Raw genomic sequence first — 15,538 nt, 5'->3', positions numbered from 1 at the left:
AGAGGCAGCTTCTTAGCAAGCCTTACTTGAGGTTGGTGGGTCCTGAGAGGGGAGCATGACTGTCCTGGCCCTGCTGGCCTTGGTTCCCTTCCAATTCCCTCCATGCTGGTCCCTTCCAGCTGGGAAATGGAGTCCCTGCTCCACTGGGCTCCAGGGCTGTCAGGGGCCTGCTAATTTCACAGTTCACAAGGCTGCTGTTTCCCCCCTGATTAATGGGGTGCCAGCAGTCATGGGCAGGGCTGTGACACCAGCCTCCTGGGGTTCTCTCCCCTTTTCCCATGCTTCCTGAGAAGAGAAGAGTAGGCTAGCCTCATGAATATTTATGCAGAGAGAGAGAGAGAGAGAGAGAGAGAAATGATTTTGTACTGCATGCTTTCCAAAGAATAAATAAGATTTCACCCAAGCCCTGTGGATTTCTCTCAGGAGGAGCTCAGCATGACTTGGGGGAGAGGAGGGAGTAGAAGGAACCACACACACAGAGATACTCACAGAATAATGAAAAACTGAAAACACTTTATATACCACTGATCAGAGCAGGGCTTTCTTGTGCCACGATGACCCAGAAGACACTAGAGATATTAAACCCTGGAGCATGAACAGAATTATTTTGAAATTAATCCAGCCTCACCCTGCAACCCCAGGGGAAATGAGAAGAGATATGTCCAAATTTAGCTGGGCTCTGCCAGCCTCCCTTCTTCTCTAAGTCAGTAACTAATTTCCCTGACACTCTCTTGCTATTGCTGTTCACTCCTCCCTGCAAATGCAGAGGACTTGCCTAGGATGGCACCATCCTCTAGAGGGTTGCAGAAATAACTTTTATCTCTGGCAGGTCTATATCAGGTGGCTCAGGCTGCCATGCCTCAGTTTCCCTCCATATCTTACAGAACTCTCTGACCTGAACTCACTGTATAAATTCTAGGCGTACTCACTTATTGAGCCATGAAATGATCTCATCCTCAGCTAAAGCCATATCCCCTGTTTTAGTTTCATATCCTATATGTTCTGACTCCATCTTAAATGGTTCTCTTTCTGAAAGGCCTTCTTAGACAGCCAAAACCCAGGTCAAGCACTCCCTGTCATCACCAAGATCACTTACCAAGGTTTTTTCTGGATTAATGAAATCAGTAAGTACCCCACATGCTGGTATGAATCTCAAGACTTCAGTCTGATGTCACCCAGTAGAGGATCATGTCTCCAAGGATGGACCTAATGCCTGCCATGATCACCTCTTCTCTGAGTTCTGATGACTGTTTATGAAGTGTGTGAATGAATGAATGAGTTGTTGAATATTTGTGAGAGCTAAATGAAGCACCAGAGAGCCTGATCTATTTGCAGAGGACTCACACTAAAAAAAGACATAGTAATTGAAACTTTATTTTTGCAATAAGCACTCCTCAAAGCCTAGTGACACATATTAACTCATTTTGCCTTACAACAGCTTGGAAATGCATGTTTTTTTTTGTTTTTGTTTTTTTAAGTTTTTCTATTTGTAAATGAGGACAGTGAGAGGCACAGACATTTTCTAATCTGCCCCCATAGGTACTAAATATCGGTAGATTTCAAGAGTTGGCGGGTGTGGGCAGACTTGTGCCAGAGTCCTGCTTCTGTTCAGCATTCTGCAGTGGTAGGCTGGTTCCACCCCTTCCCCTTCATGCATGTATTTTCTGCAGCCTCATGTTCACTAGCTGAAGCCCATCTCATGAGGTCTCTCCTGATTTATCAATCTTACTCTTCTACTTGTAAAAACTCCACAGCCTTGTACCACGTGCTGTGCAAGAAGAATTGGGGTGGCAGAAATGCAGCACTTGTAACAAGACTCTCTAGGTCTCTGGCTCACTTACAAAGGGAGGATTCCCTTTCTGGCCATGAGAGAACACAATGCAGAAACCAATTTTTCTCCACGGCATACAGGGAGACTGGAGACTTCAGGCTTAAGCCAAACAAACGCAGGTGTACCTTCCTTCTTAGAATCTTACCTTGCCTGAGAAATCTCCAAGTTGAAACCTGGGCAGGAGAGAGAAGTCTCTGGGAAAGTTCATCAACAGAGTCCTCTACTCCCACCCCTTGCACTGATCTCCTTTCCCTGAAGGGGAGCTGTGGTCTTCAAGGAAAACCATGTCCTTCAATACCAAGGACACAGCTGGAGCCACACTGAGCCAATGCAGGCAGCCTGTCTGTCCACTGGGCAGGGAGGCTGCTTCCCCAGGGTGATGAGCAGCGCCAATCAGGCAGCACTTAACTTAATTATAATGAGATGGCCGCATCTGGTCTCTGAAGGCTTCAGTCACCAGGGAAATGAGGAGGAAGTGATATCTCTCTCTGTTGACCTCCCTGAGGGACACTCACAGAACAGCCATGGAGCCAGGAAGCTGTTGACATGGACTGGGGACTGGATTCTGCCACTTATGAAAAGGCTCAGATTGCTTAGTTAGGATGCCCTGCCTCTCCTTTGCATCATTGCTCTGGAGGGAACTCAGAAGATAGAGTTTGCATAAAACAGTCTCTTTATTCAGCTGGGGTTTTCTAAGAACATCTCTTCATATTTGTACCAACTAGTCACATGATACTTAACTTCTGGTCCTTGCCTTATACTATAGAAAGAGATGGAAACTGAAAACTGCAGGTTTAAACCTGGAGGGGTCAAAGCTGCTCATCATAGGGATAGAAAAGGGAGGGCTTAAAAGAGGGATATGATTTTCCCAGAACTGTACCAGATTCTTCAAATGCACAGCAACCCGAGATCAAAACCTGGACAGTCAGTATTCTTGTTCAACCAGTTTCATAGATGGGAAGAGTGAGAAAGACTAAAAGAAATCATATCAACTTGCCAGAGAACAATGCACTCTGTGATGACAGCTGAGGACAGCATTTATGCCTGTACCTTCTCTGTCTCAAGGCCTTCAAAAAATCCTACAATTGGCTGGTCTCAGAAAGCCTCATATATCATTGCCTTGTTTTTTAAGCTACAGTCTCTATACATTCAGGGAAGCTGAAAGTCAAATGAATTCCCTTATCCTTCCATGCTCTAGAGGACTACTATCTATCGAAAGGAGACTTATGGTAAATTTGATAAATGCTTTCTTAAAAATAAAGAACTGTTTAAGAAAATAATCTATTAGTACCAGATTTGTCTGTTTGGTAAGCTGCACCTTTTATAAACTAGCTTTTTCAGAAGGAGGGTACACCAGCCCTGCTTTGAGCAAAGACTCTTAGCTGTTCTGGACAGGATCTGATGCTTTGAGGATATGCTACAGGTGTCTGGCTTGACAAAGGCAGCTGTAGGTGCCTTATCCTCCACTGCAAGAATTGCTGGGTACCTCAAGACTCTGAAGTCCCCCTAACATTGATGAGATCTGAGCAAATTCACACAACTTCACATTAGCTTTTACATGGTGATTCAGCCTGGTATTAGGGTTTGTCCATCACAGTACCCAGTAACTGTCATGACAAAAATCGTTCTCAAGATAGGCAGCAGTTTCTCACTGGGATGGAGAGATCCAGGAGTGGGGGTCTGGGATGAAATTCAAGTCCACTGGTGAGTATGCAGATGTGGGTTACTTCTAGTTACACATAAAAGAACGGACACACACACACACACACACACACACACACACACATGAAAATTCATTAGAGCTACTTAAGACAGAAATAGGGTATACACCCATGCTATATGCAAGCAATGGCCTCTTCTTTTAGAAGCTGAGGTTTAATTCAGAACAAAGTTGTTTGCTGCCTACTTGCACAGGAGTGATGGGCGACTGTTGGTGAAAAATGAGTTCAAAGACACCAAGGTGGAATTCCTGCGTCAAACAGCCACCTGCCCTGGTAGGACACCTGAATTTGTCATGCTTCAGCTTTCTCATCAGAACACGGAGAATTGAGAGATGCAGACAACATCTTCTGGATTTTTTAAAAAATCATTTCATATGCATTTAGCATTGATAATAGTCTTAGTTTACACAGACTACCTAACATTATCCCGATTGCAACTGAAAATAACTTGTGTTATCTAAACTAAAGTCGGGTTCTGTCAATCCCAGAAGTTGAATTAAAACCTACTGGAGGAATTATTTGTGGATCTAGTTATTCATTCATTCACCCCTTTAATTATTTATGTGTGACCCAACATGTCACAGACAGTGCTCTGTACAATAATCATCTGGCACTGAGCAAAACATGGAATTCCTAAGGATAGAGACAACAGATATACCAATAGAGAAAATAAGCAAAATGGTGGCTAATAAGAGAGGGAGGAAGGAAAGGAAGGAAGGGAGGAAGGAAGGAAGGAAGGGGGAGGGAGGGAGAAAAGGAAGGAAGGAAGGAAGGAAGGAAGGAAGAAAGGAAGGAAGGAAGAAAAGAAGGAAGGAAGAAAGCAGGGTTTTACTCTGGTCAAAAGCACCCTAGGCAAGGAAAGGATTTGTTTGGCTTATGTTGCTGGATCCCATTGCAACACTAAGGGAAGTAGGACAGGAACCAAAGCAGGAAACCTAAGTAGGGACAGCTGAAGTACTCCTTTCCCAGGATTATGTTTAACTAATTGTCTTATGCAGCTCAGGACTGACAGTGATGGGACTGACTATAGTTGGTGGAGTGATAATTAAGATCTCCCACAGATATGCCCATAAACCCATCTGACCTAAGGGATCCCTTAGTTAATGTGTCTCCTCTCAGATGACTTTAGGATGTGTCAAGTTGGCAATTCGGGTTAATTAGTACTAGAGAAGAGCATAAGAACTGTTATGAATTTGTGGGCATGACCATGGGTATTGTTTTATTTTAGGCAGAGTACTAGAAGATGAATTCAGTGACAACTTGGCAAATAAAGGAAGGACTAGAGAGATAAACCATGGAGAGTCTGGGAAAAGGAAGAATGGCTAGTGCAAAGACACAAGTCAGCACTTCCAACAAATTTGTACTGAGCTTGATAGCAGACTGACAGTACTACATGACCCTTGGCATCCTATGTGTACATATGATGAGTGTCTCATCAATACATCAGGCAAAATGGCCAATTGAGGACGATTCCCTGTGCCAACCTCACAGATGCACAAGTATGCAGACATTCAAATGTATACATGTACACACAGAGACACACAAAAGAAAATGCAAAAGGAGAACATATAACTTTAGCCTGAATGATAAAAAAATAAAAACAAAGTATGTGGATGTTGAGATCCCTCTGTATATTTCAGATTAAATGAGCATTTTCCTTAATTGTGTATGACTTCCCCATTCTTCTAAAATTCGCTTCTTTCTCTTACAGCATTGAAACCTGCTTTGCGTGGCTGGTTTTCTTAGTCTGAGCTGAATACACATTTTCTTTCAAGTTCTTCTTTACTTGGGGATGGGAGTGACCACAGTATCTTTTGCATTAAATGATGCATGATAAAACACACTAGACTGATTGATTTTGACAACTTTATTAATAATTATAATAAAGAAATTATAAAAATTTGCTTATGGGGCTGGAGAGATAGCTTTTAGCTTAGCAGTTAAAAGCACTGTTCCTGTAGAAGTCCTAGGTTGGGTCCCAGCAACCACATAGCAGCCCACAACTGTCTCTAACTCCAGTTCCAGGCATTGCAACTCTTCTGAGGCTGAGGCCCACCAGGCACACACATAGGAAGCTGAGGAAGGAGGATTGCTAGTTCCATGCTAACCTGAAATTACATACTAAGACCTTAACTCAGAATTGTCTTTGCCTCTCCCTTTTCAAATCCTCTGTAGTTTGTTATGCCATGTATTTGTACATTGAATTGCTCTAACCCCAATTAAATATCATTCTTCCTTCAAGAGTTACAATTAAAGCTATTATAATGCCAAAAAAAAAAAAAAAAAAAAAAAAAAAAAAAAAAAAAACACACTAGACACTAGATAGTCTCGATTCAGAAATTTTAAATGTAGGGAAGGAAAGGATTAAAGTGCTTTTTGTACAACCAAAAGAACCAGTGTTCAGATCCCCAGAAACCATATTAGTGCCAGATAGGCAGAGCAGACTGCCTGTAACTCCAGCCTCTGAAGACAGAGACAGGAATGCTCATGGCAAGCTGGTTAGCATTGTCAGTCATGTCAGTGACTTCTAGGTGTAACTGGGATGTTATTCCTCAACAGATGAGTTAGAAAGGTGACTGAGGATGATTTTGCCCATCCACCTCAGAGACATGCATGCATGCATACATTCAAATGTGCACACATACACACACGTATAACATACAGAATAGAAAATACACAAGGAGGAAAATAAATAAATCCAGCCGACAAGAAAACAAAAATAAAACCAAAATATGTGAAGGTTGAGTTCTCTTTGGGAAATTCTAGGCTAAATTACCTGACCTTTATTATCTCCCAGTTCAATCATCCTCCCTCCCTTCTCAAGAGTAAGCACACACTTAACTAATCTTTCATCATTTTGTTTTCAATTTCTTATCTCTATAGCAAGAAGCCAGTGCATCCTTTTTCCACTGGTCCCCAGAGCACTAATGGCAAGAGTGGATAAGCTTGTTTCCTAGGCCTTCAGACCTTCGCTCCAGAGCTGTCTTGCTCATACTGCCCCTTTACATTAGTTAAATCTTCCAGCACACTGATGCTCTAAGGCCTTTGCTCTTGTTATCCCTAAATCCTGAAAAGGTCTTCTTACTCAAGCCTCCAAGGGCTCATTTCTTCATACATTACAAACTGAACTTCATGTACCACCGTGCCCGTGAAACTAGGATGCTAGTCCTCTCTTTTAATTTCCTCCCATCACAACAGTTATTTGTGTATAACTGTCCCGTTCTTCTAAAGTTTACATCTTTCTGTTATAGCATATTTTCTTCTTTATTTATCTATTTCTAAATCATGCTGTTTTCTTCTTTATTTCATCTTCAGTGACCTCAATATTTCCTGACACACAGAGGGTGTTCAATCAGCACTTGTTGACTAAGCAAATGAAGAAAGCGATGAACAATTTTTTTTTAATGTAGCAAGCATACATGGACATATAAGCTAATTATGAATCAAGAACATTAAAACATTCTGACATTTGACCCAGTAATTCTCCTCCTTGGAATATAACCAGATAAAAATATGTTTAAGTCCAAACATAGTTGTTTCTGTTCACTGAAAATTATAAATGAACAAATGAACAAACAAAACAGCAACTAATGCTCATTAATAAAATAGGAAGCAATAATGAGGCAAAATCATAAATATGATTTTTTTCTTTTTTCTTAATTATAGATATGGTTAATGCTTATGATCTAAGATTAAAATGGAGGAAATAAAACTTATGTGAATATAGAAGATTGAGCTCAAAAAGTAATTTGATAAATTGTCACAGAATGTGGTTTTCTTAAGCTTTCTACAAGGAGCATGTGCATAGATTTTTGATGAGAAAACACCCTGGGGAAACAAGGACAGATTTGTGGGTCGTGGAATCAGTCTTCCAAATTCAAAATGGAGAGGAGACTGGTTTAACATAAGCCAGTTAGGCCCCTCAGCAAGATAGGGGTAAAGGTTTTTTGGACTCTGGTGACAGGCAAACCCCACAGGGCCATTTCCAGCTATTGTAGGGGAGACCAGGATAGGAGGTACAGGTCTCTGCTTTCGGGTAAATTGTTCAAGTTCTGATCATTCAGGGGACTGTCTTGAGCCCCTGACATTTATCAAACCTCCTTTACCCTAATCTGACACTGTGCGGTAGGGCTGCCTAGCTAGGCACACTCTAATCAAGTCAGCATGCCCCAAGGGTCCCCAGTGACAGAGAGCTGAGGGATATAGGGCCACAGGAAGAGGATGCTGAAGGAGGAGGATTGAAAAGCACAGGCTCAGTGAGTACCCGTTTGTTTTGCTATCACGGCAATTAATGCCGGGAAGTGACATTTTAAGGGGTGCTGGTGACAGCTTTGGTGACATTCCTATTTGTGATTCCATGACAAATTTCTGTCTATATCTTATTTTAGTGAGTGGGAGACAGCTCTGAGGCTGGCTGCCTGGTAGACTAAGCCCCTCTCTGTTACAGACTCTATTTCTCTGTTTCTGACCAGGGTAGCAATTTGCACACTGGGACCAAGGTCCTAAAAAATTTGAAATGAAAGGACATGATCCATGGTTAGCTCTCAGAAGACCAGTCCATCCCTTCTAATGATGAGCTGAGGGGAAAATGAACTGCTGTCATTGGACAGGTTTCATCTACTCTGCCCATCAGTTGGGGAGTGGTAAGACCAGATAGAAAACAACATTTTAACTACTTTTTTGCTTAGTTAGATGTAAGGAATGTATTTTTATTTACAGATCATACTCCCTTTGTTTTCTAAACAGCTCTACAAAGGAAACACAGTGGTAAGAGCTTACTGCTAGAATTCTGCAGGCTGAGATTAGGAAAGATTACCTACATTGTGTTTGATTCTTAGGCTTACTTCCCCAGCCCTGACCAATGGTCATATGCTTTTGTTTGAATGTATCCACAGATGGGACCATAATCACTAAGACTTGGTGGTGAGGTTGCAGGGGGTGGGGGCAGCAATAGAAAAAGAGTAATCATTTTGCCAGGGTACTTTAGGGACAAACATGTTGTGGCAATAGAGAATGTAGTGAACATGAACTCTAATATGTAGGCTCTAAGAACACCCATCATTATGCTGTCATGTCTCAGGTGAGTGACTTCCTTATACTCTTCAGCAGTAGAGCTGTGTCTCAAAAATGTCAATCAGGGAGTTTACCAAGGGTCACAAATTTATGACACTATTCTGTAAAAGGTAGAAGAACTCAGGACAAAATGTGTAACTGAATTGTGTGGGTCATACACAAAAAGAACGCATGGAAGCACCAGGAAGGCAGAGGGAGATGAAATCATGAGAGGGGTTAAGAATGATGATGATCCATTATATAAATATATGAAACTGCTAAACAACCAAAGATAGCAATTATTGCTTCATCAGCCTTTCTAAGTGACTAGCAGAAGGTCAATATCTATGTTGCTGGTTGCTCTATAGTAACACACAAATTACCATCAACATGGATAAAGGGTATATGGATGATTCCATATGAGTGAGTGAGTTAGGAGGGAGGCCAGAAGTGAAGATGCAGGTGTTATCAGCTCATCTTCCTTTCTGGTTCACTACCTCTGTTCAGATCATTCATACAGGTGTCAAAGTGACTCAGGCTGCATCTTCAGTCTGATGGGTACATCGTATTGAAGAACTAAAACTATTGGGTACTTTGAAGACAAGACTGAGAGTCACTTGAGTGTAGGAAAGTCTGGACAGTTTGGTGTTAAGAAAAACCTTTTCCTTTCTTTTTCCTAAGAGGTCTCCCTTCTGCTTTTATGACATACATATTCCCTTACATTCTTTTATTTCCTTTTCTAACCAGAAGGGAAAGTTAGAGTATGGAAAGAGAGTGGAAGAGAGTTAAAATAAAAAATGGTGCTATATTTATATGAAAGCATCATAATGAGTCCCATTTCTTTGTATGCTAACCAAAAACATTGTTTTAAAGTTTTCATTCTAAACTTCTTTTCTTATGCTGGAGTATCTGTCTAGAAACAGCTGACCAAGTATATGGAATATAGCCCTGGTACAAGTAATGTATTTCTGCAAACATTTTCCCAAGTTATCCAAACATAGTCTTGACAGGTTCTTTTATGAATTGTTAAATGGGGTTTTTCATGAAAGTATCTACTGATCATGGAGTTTTGAAGATTGAAAATACAGTGTCTTAGAACAATAAGATAAAGATCGTACAAAGAGTTCTCTGATTGGACAGATTTTTCCATTTCATGACATTGAGACGGGATTGAATGAATAACGCTGCCCAATTGAAACCAAATTCTTCTTTATAACTTCCATAGAAGGGGGCAGAAAGCCTAGGAAACTGTATTCCGGAGTCTCAGGAATGACCTTCATCTTTCAGATGAAGAGTAGGGGCGAAGTAGTAAAAAATCTGTGTCTACTGCTGTTCATCCAGCTCTACATTAACCTCTGATCTTTCTTTTATGCTCCATTCATATACTGTGAAGCCAAGGCAGTGACCCATACCCCTATCAATAACTTGATAAAGCAATCATAGCCAATATCAGAGCATTACCCATATAATAACATTATAAATTATTTTGAAGAGTTTATTTTTGAGGTAATCATAACCACAACAAGGACCATATATGTATAAATAAATTCATATCCATACATACATACCTATACACACCTACACACACGGGAGGTAATATACAGAGCACACTTCTTACATATGTTTCTTATGACTTCAATACATGGTATTGAAAATTTTATATAGACTTGGCTCCAAATAATTTGATTTGTTTGTCTCTAAACTGTAATATTTCTTTCTTTTTTCAGACTATAAGGATTAATATTAGTTGTATTATCTTCAGAACATATTCAGTTTGGAAGTCAAGAAAAAAAAAACTGAGTTTGAGTTGTGTTCCCGCTCCTTATAGCCAGAAAGAAAAATAATATTTGTGTTTTTGTGATGATAGTACTTTATTTACATAATGTATTTAATAACCCACTCTTTCAAACATATGTATACCATAACATAAATATAGATATCTGCCCAATGCAGAAAGTAGATAGAGTCCCTGAGAAGAGTATCCATCTGGAACAGATGGTGAAATATCCACTAGTCTATTCATTTATTTCCCTCATCTTACCATCTACAGACTCAGCATATATATAATGAAAATTCTATCACATGCCAAGTATTGTATAGTATGGAATGGACCAAACAGACCTAATACTTGTTCTCACAGAACTAAGTCAGGTTAGAGTATGATAAATAGCATATTTACATCTATGTAGTAAAATGTAATGATTAAAGAAACACATAGAATAGTTGGTAGAGGACCCAACGGAAGGTCCCACATAGAGAAAACAATTTTTGTCTGGAAATGAGATCTATTTTAAGATGATGTTTATGAGGAAGTAGTTGTGCTGTGATAGACCAGATTGGAGGAATGTGAGGCTGAGAGGTTTAAGGGACACCAGAAAGAGAAATATGGCTGGAAGAAGGACAAGTGATCTTAGTTTGAAGGTCTAGAATTACAGGCTAGTGAATCTGGATAATGAAGTATGAATAGAAAAAAGTTGTATTGGGGGGTGTGTGTGTGGCTTTGCCTATGAAAGAGTTCAGTAAACATGAAAATACTCATAGATGGGTGTTCACCTGACACTCACCAGAGGGTGTCACATCAATGAAGAACTTCTGTTTCTAACTCATTGAAGTGATCTCTTGAATCAGAGAGATGTTCACTGTATATCAAGGACCACTCTATGCAAACAAGATCTCCCTTTGCAAAGTTCCTTCTGCCAATTTAGAATGTCAGGTAGCTGCTTCCTCCCTCAGTAGTCACACCCTGACTACCAAGATTATTAATGGCCAGACTTGTCATGGAATTCACACCCCTGCTGTGTGTTCTGAACACCTCTGGAATTGAGAACTCAGTGAATTCTAAAGATTACAAGTCTTAGTGTAAAGTGCTAAACTCAGTAACAGAACTGTGGGTATCTGGAATGCTCTCAGGCTCAAGTTGAACCACTATAAACCCCTGTGACCTTGACCCCATATTGCTTCTGTATCATGTGAAGTGTGAGGACAATACTAGTTCATAGACCCCATAGGGGTGTTGTATAGTTTAAAGTTTTAATTGCTGGATCTGTGGCAGATAGATTATGTGATACCTCTGTATCTATCTCTGTGGGCCATTATTTTAAAAATGCTATTGCTTTCTTCTTTTGCTACTCTAAGTCCTTAGATAATATAGGGGAGAAAAGGAACCGTTTTCTTATACATCCCTTCATTCTAGGAACCATTACAATGGGGGAAATTAGAAAGTTGACCTTCAAGAAACATATAAATTAGGACCAATGCTAATTTAGGGCAAAATTTATTGAGAAAAATATTTTAAAATGAAAGCAATCATATGAATAAATATATAATACTACAAGCACACTCAGTTAGCTGGGGTAAGAGCTGCCTTGGTAGGAACTGTTGCACACACTCCCTTAACAATACAAAACACACTGTGAGAATAACTACATATGCCTGATTCCAATGATCAAACTGGATTTTATTTGATGCAGCAATTCAGCTCTTAGGAACACGCCTGTCCTACAGAAATGGTCTGACAAGCTGAAGGAGTATCTGCCTAGCTCACTAAACTGGTAATGATATGTTATGTCTGCTATATCCCTGTTAGTGGAAAAATTTAAAATAATGGCTAATACAGCAAAAAAATAAATAAATTGAGCTTCAGTATATTAAGCATAACCACATAATGGCATCTATACAGGCTTCCAATATAGGAATGCAAGAATGACATGGGAGAGGCTTTGGATACGTTAGTTTTCAAAAGTAGTATTAATTAATTCAACACATGCATTTTGATCATATTCACTCCCAGTTCCTCCCCTTCCCTCTGGGAAGACCTACCCACTGTCATAATAATAGGAAATAATCCCATTGGTGTTAATATATCTACACACACACACACACACACACACACACACACACACACACACACACACACACCTTATAAATGCAAGGAAATACTAAACAAATGTGAATAAAACTATTATGTATCTGCCTTTCAGTCCTATTAGTGGTATCATGAAGGGCAAAGGTAGAAAGTTAGCTGTTGCTTTGTTTTATTTCAACCTTTCCCCCCCTTTCCTTCTTTTCTTATTCTCCTCCTCTATTTCTCTTCCCATGCTCTGTCTTTTTTCTTGTTTCACTTATCTTCCTTAATTCCTATCTCTCCTTTCTTCTACCATAACTAGCACATATTTTCTTCATTATAAACCCAATAAAAATAACTTAATGCACATTCATTATCTTTTACATTATTCTTCAATAAACTCGTACATTTGTAGTCCTGACTTCATTATGCTTCTATGCTTAATATTTGTAGAAAGGGAGAGTAAGTTTAAAGGAGAGGAGGAAGATTAAAATGGAAATGCTTTGAGTTTCCCTTTATATTAAGAATAGCGATGAATACTCATTTATTAGCACAGGTAAATGTTCAGCAACTCACCCACTTGATGTCAAGGGTGATAGACAGTAAAGTATCACAGAACTTTCACATCCCAGGCTCAAACTACTCTAAATAAACAGTGCAGAGCAAAACAAAACAAAGCAAAGCAAGAACAAAAACAAGAACAGCAACATCAACAAAACCATTCAATCACTGAGCTGGGGAAACATCAATTGCTGGACTGTTGGAAGATCAGGAGAATATCATGTGCTAGATGGGCACAGAGCACAGGGTACAACTACCCAATAGCATCAGTAGTACATTTCTTCAGCTAACAGTGGATAGAGTCACATAAGCACATTCCATTTGACTGTTTTCTCTCCTCAGTATCCTTGAGCCCATACAACCCCAAGCAGTTGTCACTTTAAAATTGTCAAAATTGTCTTCTTTCAGGTTTTCTATTCCCTCCTGCAAGACATGCATATTTGAGCTCAAATTGAGGTTGGTACAATTCAATCTGGCTGAAGCAATTTAATGCCAAAGGCAAATTGCAAGAATGAAATGTGCATATAGAATTAACCTCTAGCAATATAATTTAAAATACTGTGGAATCATTTTTGCATCCCTAATTATTATTTTTATAATTACACATACTTATGAGGTATAGTGTGGAGATTAAATGCAGGTATACGTGTACAATAATGAAACAGATTAGTTTATTTCTTTCCCCTTAAGGATTTCTCTTTTGATTTTGGAGCCTTGAAATCACACTCTCCTAATTATTTGTAAATACCTAACAAGTCCTTGTATATTATAATCATCCCTTGTACTTTTAGGACATCTTCACCTGTTCCAATCCCTTAACTGTGTTCTGATACTCAGTACTCCTAGACTTTCCTGCCTCTGTGTATTGCTAATACTTTGCACTTTCTAAAAAACAGACTTCTATGATTCTCTCTGGAAGAAATCAACTGAGCTCAGGTTTGAGCTGTTCTGATGCACCTATGTCTTTGTGAGTTGATATTTCTAGTGTACTGAAGACAACCATGAATTGAAGATGATATCTTTCACTGAGGAACTGCTTCTAGCATTTGCCTCCTCAAGGTCAGATAGGATTCTTAGCAATAGTGAAACTTGCAAAGAAATTGTTCTGTTTTCTTCTTGCCAGCTTTTGTTCTTGATATTTAGTCCTAAAGGCAATGAAAGTCCCAAGAACTAAACGAAGAATTATGTGGGTATGCTGAAAACAGGAAAACTGAAGATGTGGGGACACATCGTGGCATTATGTCTAGCAAGTTGCTCTGTTCTGTTTGTTTTTTGTTTGTTTTTAAAGACATGCTACCAGCAAGCTGAACACTGGGGCTCAGGGCAGTTCAGCCCCTTGAACTGTACCATACTGTCTACCGTTCAGGAATCAAGAACTTTTGACTGTCCTTTTTAGCACTGATGTTTAAATTTCTGAGATTTTGAGACTGGCTCTGTTGTCTAAAAGAGTTCATTTTGGTAAATAAAACAAACACAAAAGCAAAACAAACAAGCAAACCACAAGCAGAAAAGTTTCCTCTACACTGCTTCTAAGTGGGAGGTTTGAAAGGAGCAGATACTGAGGCATCTCAGCTAATGAGAAGACTGGAGCCATCAACTTCTGAGGAGTCAGCTCAATTCAGCATTGTTCTGTCTCCTGCTATGACATTCCCAATAGTCAGGCTCTCCCTTTCCTTTAGAGAAGAAAATTGTATGGAGTCTGGAATAGACACAGTCCATCCTCTTTAAGAAGTACAATGCTTATGAAAAGGCAACCTCTCAGAAAAGTGAGCCATCATCTGGATATGCACGGTCCACTCTGATCATGAGATAGATGGTAGACTAGAAGATGAGTGTCTACAGCAATGGATATTCTTCCTGAAAATTTGGGGATTGAATCTCTGATCTCAGCTCTGCCACCTCCAGGCTGTGTATCATGGTGTGGAATAGATACTTGTGGCTCTATTCAAGCTTTGGAGATGTTTTTTTAACCATTCTATTACTTATCTTCAGGACAACTCCCACTCTGCCATCTATGGACAGCACAGTGGTTCTGTCTTACACACTGCCTTCCCAGATCTACAGTATCTAATGCACTAGAACTACTTTAAGGAGAGATGAAATGAGTAATGTTAGTAGCCAGCCTGTGGGGGGAGTGTGGGTGGGGGCGCAATGACTGCAAACCTTAGACTTCATGTTATAACTCATTGAAACCTTACAATCCCTCTACAATAGTGGTGAGCACCCACCCCAGACTCTGAGATGTTTTCTTTTTCCATCTCCATGTTGGAGGGTATGTTGGGATGAGGGCTATGCTGTAATGCCAGAGAGGGATGTAGGTATTATGATGCTTGGCACTAGGACATTCCCAGCTGGACAAGGGAAGGTGTCTGTCTAGGCATAACACTCTAAGATATGAAAAATGAGAAGCTACATCCAGAAGACAGTTCTAGGATGGTGAAATGCCTGAAATGTATTTCACTTGAGAAGGCTGAAGAGGCCGATTTACAGAAGTAATGGACACTTTCTATTTTTCTCTTGTCAAAATTC

General features: G+C 39.9%; 1 protein-coding gene across 4 annotated transcripts in view; it reads right to left on the bottom strand.

The window, feature by feature from the left end:
• Positions 1–15,538, bottom strand: part of ASTN2 (astrotactin 2) — a gene marked incomplete at both ends in the record, with an annotated part of 945,572 nt that overhangs the window by 728,564 nt on the left and 201,470 nt on the right. The gene's annotated exons all lie outside the window — the stretch shown is intronic.

Source organism: Micromys minutus, assembly GCF_963924665.1.
Source record: "Micromys minutus genome assembly, chromosome: 28".
NCBI classification, from domain to species: Eukaryota; Metazoa; Chordata; class Mammalia; order Rodentia; family Muridae; genus Micromys; species Micromys minutus.
The sequence above is the reverse complement of the archived record's forward strand: the minus strand, read 5'-3'. Positions and strand labels throughout refer to the sequence as shown.